Source organism: Cibotium barometz, chromosome 48 (genome assembly GCF_041138505.1).
Source record: "Cibotium barometz isolate CiBa-2024 chromosome 48, ASM4113850v1, whole genome shotgun sequence".
In the NCBI taxonomy this organism is placed as follows: Eukaryota; Viridiplantae; Streptophyta; class Polypodiopsida; order Cyatheales; family Cibotiaceae; genus Cibotium; species Cibotium barometz.
Genome location: NC_141093.1, coordinates 40,635,222 through 40,641,458, shown reverse-complemented (window position 1 = coordinate 40,641,458; position 6,237 = coordinate 40,635,222).

Genomic DNA, 6,237 nt, shown 5'->3' with positions numbered 1-6,237 from the left:
ACTAAAAGTTAAAGAGCTTAATTTATAGGGCCTATCTTGCATATAACACCTGAAGAGGAGAAAAACCTTATTGAGTTGCTCACCGAGTTTCAAAGTTTCTTTGCTTAGAAGTATAACATGAAGGGTGCTCCCAAAGTAGTCAAGAATATGACTTCAACTATGGAAGGTGCAAGAACTTCAAGACAATGGGCTCCAAGTACTAAAAAATGATTGAACAAGATATTGACAAGCTCATAAAGACCGGGTTCATCTATGAACTTGAACACATAGAATGGGTTTCACCCATTGTGATCATGCCAAAGAAGAATGGAAAAGTGTAAGTATATGTTAACCTCAAATAGGTTAATGCACCATTGTTAAAGACCACTATCTCTTGTTGTTCCACTGAACATATGCTGAAACTATTGCAAGCAACAAGGAGGCTTTAACTTCCTCAATGGATTTTTTGAATAAAACAAATTGTTAATAGATGGAATTTGCGATAGATTGGGGGGCACACATGTATATCAGCTTAACCATTTCCCCTAGCACCTTCAAAGGTTAATTTGTATAGATTACAAGAACATGGCCTCATAAATTTTGATCAAACATTTCTAGGTACTAAATGGGGTCTCCATTTCCATCAAACTTGGTCATCATCCTTGAGATATGGATTGCCTTTATTTTGTCCAACTATGAGCCTGTAGGTGCTATGTTTGTCACAACTCCCCTTCCTATTTCAAATGCTATCCTATGCATGTCTTTTGCCTATTTACATGTTAGGGAATGTAAGAGGTTAGCTACACAAAACCCTATGTTTTAAGGTAAGGGATTTCTTTCCCCATGGGGATGGGTTGTGCGATTGCCAATGGCACTTGTCCTTTGTCAGCCTAGCTTTGATGCTATAGGCTTGTTGGCATGTGAGGACGCATTATATGAATTCCCTTGTGTATCCCTTCAACTTTAGGTGGTACCAGATAGAGGCTCTTTACCCTTCCAAATGTTCCCTATGAAAAACACACCTTTGGTTGTTTACCCTTTCCGGTGTTCCCTATGAAAAACACACCTTGCTCTTTACCCTTCTTGGTGTTCCCTTTGAAAAGCATGCCTTTGGTATTTATAAAAGCTGTTAGAGAGATGTAGGTTATATTGAATCTCTTTAACCCTGTAAAATGCAAATTTTTGTTTAGACCATATAGTTATTTTGGGATACATTGTCTTAGAAGAAGAAATTTATAATGATGATAGCAAGGTGAAGCTTATTCTTGAGTTGCCACCCCCCCACTAACTTTTGATGCTTTATGGGAAACATTGGCTATAGATGATTTATTATCTTGTATGCTGACATGTGTATGTTGACATGGTTGGACCCCTATATTGCAGCTTATTCGTGAGTTGCCACCCCCCACTGACTTGAAGGGTGTCTGATGCTTTATGGAAAACACTGGCTATAGATGATTTATTATCTTGTATGCTAACATGGCTAGACCCCTATATTGCATTTCTCATTTTCTTTGACTTAATTGAAGAATTCCAAAGAGCTTATAACACGCTCAAGAAGGCTCTGGTGTAACTACACTGATGATTTTATAAGATCTTTTAGTTTAACTACTTACTACACACATGTGTGATACATCATAGCAACCACTTGTAATAGCCATGGACTACTAAACCAAATGGGTTGAGGCCCATGCTACAAGAAAGGTTGATACCAGGTCAACAACCAAATTCCTATACAAAAGAATGTAATCAATAGGTTTGGGTGTCAACTCGAACTAGCGAGTGACAGAGAAACACACTTCATCTCAATGAAGATATACACTTCTACAGTTATGCACTCTTGCTACATTAAAGAAATTTATGGTAACATGCAAAAAGTAACTACCCACAAGCAAATATCTAGGCCTAAAGTAAAAATAAGATCATATGTGCTATCCTCACCAAGGTAGTAGTAGCAATGACTAGGAAGAGAAGTTTCTACTAGTACCTCTATGGGCATAAAAAACTATCTATAAGGTAGTAGTCAACATAACCCTTTTCAACCTAACCTATGGTTCGAGCATAATAATCTTAGTGCCAAGCCTAAGATTCATCATCAAGGAAAGGTTGAGTGGGAATATTTTCATTAAAATGAGAAGCTCAAGGACAAGGGTATGAGTGAAGGAGAAATGGTATTCATGTAGAATATAAATAACCAAAGCATAAGATAAAGTCTAGAGGACTAGGTCCCTTCCACATTTATATACTCATCTCATAGGATGGCATAATACACCATCAAGGCATCACTTGACGGTATTGAGATGGATGAAATTTTCAATGGTAGCCAAATGAGATGCTACTATGGGCCTTTAATTGAAAATGCTCTAAAGACCAAAAAAGAGGATAAGAAAGAGACCAAGATAAAACAAAAGCTCCATAAGCAAGAAGCCAAGGAAAGGCACGAGAAGCTATAAAACCTTCACATCTCCATAAACATGTCCCAAGTCATAGACTTGGAGTAGGAGGGATGGGAGCTAAATCCAACCAATATGCATGATCACAAAGATCAAATTCAAATAGAAGCTAGCCCTAGTGGGATAATAAAGCTAGCTATAACTTAATGTCTCATGAATCTTGGTGTTATTCATGCCATAACCTACACTCACACCCACTAAGATACACATTAGGACATTAGATTCAAGCACTATTGTGCGTGTCCTATAGATTTTACCATTTTGTTTTCACATTGCAAATAACCCCTTGGAAGGAAATTTCTTTATGATGCTTGTGGAGGAGGGACATTTCTTTAGAGGCTATAGAGACAAATAGAAGAAGAGGTCTTCTTTAGAAGAGGATGGATGGGACACAATCAATGTAATATTTATTGGACAGCTCCAGAACTACAGCTCCAGAACTGTACCATTGTAACTTGCCTCCAAGAAAGTGGTTGTAACTTGACTCTAGGAAAGTGGTTGTCATCTCATGATTAAAAAAGAATTTGAGTCCTTCAAACTTCAAGGAAGGCATGACATCATTGCTTCAACCTCAAAGGCCTTTCCTAGTATAAGTTTCCCATCTAAGAAGATCTCATCATTGGTTGTACCACTAAAGAAAAGGTCCTTACTTTGTCTTGGGGCCATAGTAGGTCATCAAGATTTATTAAAAGCCTTGCTAGGATAGGTGGCACCCTCACCGTCAGCTAAACCCCCTAAACACAAAGAAGGAGCTCATCCAAAGTTAATTGTTACTAGACCCTAAACACTTGGAAACTTATCACCGTGTAGATAAAAAATCGTGGGTACTAAGTATATGCTTTGGGCTCAAGGGTACTATGAGGGTAACGGTAACATTTGGATTCCTGAAAATTGTATCTACCATTGCCAAATAACCTGAGGAAAAGAAACGAGTTACCAAGAGCCCAAAGCCATAATTACAAACTTGGTGGATCAAAGAAGAATTGCTATAAGCATAGGGATAATTAGATAGGTAACACAACTTCACAACTACGACTAGGAACTGTTGATATGCCTCACCAACTCTTGGAGAACACACATGATGCACACCATTGACCCACACACAATAGCCCATTGATAAAACCCACATTAATCAAGGGCTTAGTACTTCATAGACATATCTTATAAATATAGGTACTCATATACACAAGAACTTGCACCATAGCCTCATCATTAGCTATAGTCCAGGTGGTCCATATGGTACGTGACCCATTACCTAAATTCCCTGAATCCCTAGTAATGTGTAGAGACAAGAGCCTCCCTGATCTTCAATTATAACCAATTTTCTTCACAAGACAAGGTGAAAACAACTCAACACCACATCCCTTTCATCTCTATTTCCATCTCCGAGCACCAACATCTTTGTAACCACACCATATGCTTCATGATTATTAGATTGTAGGATCTAGATGATCCTACAACTAAGCCTACAACATGTGTATTTTTGGCCAAGATGAAACTTGTATACATATAGCCTAAAGATTATCTTCACTAGCTTTTGGGCCCCTGATGGTGGGTGGCCAAGCACTTGTAAATTTGAGACCACTTATATAAGAAATTTTCAATAATGAGAAAACACACAATCCATTAGCATAAAATTTGAGTTTGTGTTGTTCTTGATCTCTTATGCTCTTACATGTTTGCTTCTTTGTTGTGTTTTGTATGCTTGCTTGTAGATTGTGGTGTATGCAATGAGTTTTTTGCTTTCTTGATTCTCCCCTTCTCCATCTTCTTCTATGTCTCTTTCACTCTCTCTCACTCTTACCATGCACATTGGCATTGAGGTAGCAGTTGAGCTTTCCATAGCTCCTTCCTTATTTTTGGTGAACTATACAAAGCCATAGGTGTTTACATTCATTTAAAGTTTGTCCACCGTGGGTGCCCATGATATACAAGGCCATAGGTGTTTACATTCATTTAAAGTGTGTCCACCATGGGTGGCCATGATATAGTTTTGGCCCATTAATGGCCTTAGACAATTATAATGGGTGCCCATGAATAGTTTTGTCTCATCATGGCCTTATACAATTACAATGGCAGTTCTCATAATTTATGAAGTGTGTTTAATGGGAATCCCTACACGCCACACACTCACAAGTGCCCATTGTTGTTATGGATGCTATAGTCTATATCCTTGAATTGAATCAAGAATTTCAGAGCAACACTTTTAATGTCATGAGTGCCCATTGTTGTTATGGATGCTATACTCTATCTCCTTTTATTGCTCTTGGTGTTGGTGTGTCTGCCTTTGCTACTTGGTGTGGTGAAAACCATGTTAACCAATTGTAGCTTTAACAAAAGGATTCCCAAATACCATTGGTTTTCCCTTTACACCAAAAAGCTAGTCCCCCTTAGGCATTCCCCACTCCATCATCTTTCTTGAGAAAGGATACTAAACTTTAACTACGATGAAAGGCTCCTACAGATTCCCACATGATCTATTTATTCCCTTGGAGATGCTTTAAATAACCACATAAATGTTCATTAATTGGATTAGGTGGACTCTATAGGGGAGTGTGCCCCCTTGAGAAAGGATCCCAAACTTTAACTGTAATAAAAGGCTCCTAGATATTCCCACATGATCTATTTACCCCCTTGGAGATGCTCTAAATAACCACTTAAATGTTCATTAAACGGATTAAATGGACTCTTTAGAGGGAGGTGCTTCAAAATGGTAGTGTAAATGTTAATAACATGGGTTAAATAGATTCTATCAAGGGAATGACAATACCCTCAATTTCCTTGCTGCATCTTGCACACTATGATGATTAATGTTAAATTATAAGTACCCACCTTTCTCATAAGTGCAAGTCAGAGGTGTGTGGACCTTACTAGTTGTAGTCTAGAAGTGCATCAACCAAACTCCAAGTTCACCTCTTGTGTGTAAAGGGCACTTCAAGTTTACCTCTTGTGTGTAAAGCTCTTAAAAAAATAGAACAAAAATTATTTCCTTAAAAAGGCACATCTAGGAAAATACTTTGACTATTCATGTTATTATACATCCAACTTGAGGAGAATCAAGTAAAGGGCACTTCAAGTTTACCTCTTGTGTGTAAAGCTCTTAAAAAAATAGAACAAAAATTATTTCCTTAAAAAGGCACATCTAGGAAAATACTTTGACTATTCATGTTATTATACATCCAACTTGAGGAGAATCAAGTAAAGGGCACTTCAAGTTTACCTCTTGTGTGTAAAGCTCTTAAAAAAATAGAACAAAAATTATTTCCTTAAAAAGGCACATCTAGGAAAATACTTTGACTATTCATGTTATTATACATCCAACTTGAGGAGAATCATTTGAAGGAGAGTGTAATGTAAATTATTGAATTCATCTTTACATCATGTTGGGTTAAGTTCCTCTTGTTACCATATTATAGTAGTGATGTGTGTGAACACACTTAGGACCGCCGGGGCACTTTTTCCCTCACTAGGAGGTTTTTTCCCCCGTGCATTGTATATACGCCTATTATCTTCTAGGGCTTGTTATCTTTCATTTTTTGCACTCATAATACACTACTGTGTTGTGCTCAAGCTTCCTCATCTTCTTGAAGTTGTGTGTGCATTCCTGCAACCCTAATTCCAACAATTGGTATCAGAGCAGGCTTCCTCCTCCCGGGCAGCATCACCGGCACCTGCCGCTTCATCTCCTCCGATTGCAACGAGGTTTCACGAGCGTCTGCAGGTTAGTATATGCCGTGGGAGAGCCCATAGGGCTTGTTTTTTTCAGAATTTTGATCTGAGGTCATTTCGCCCTCCGTTTTTGCAT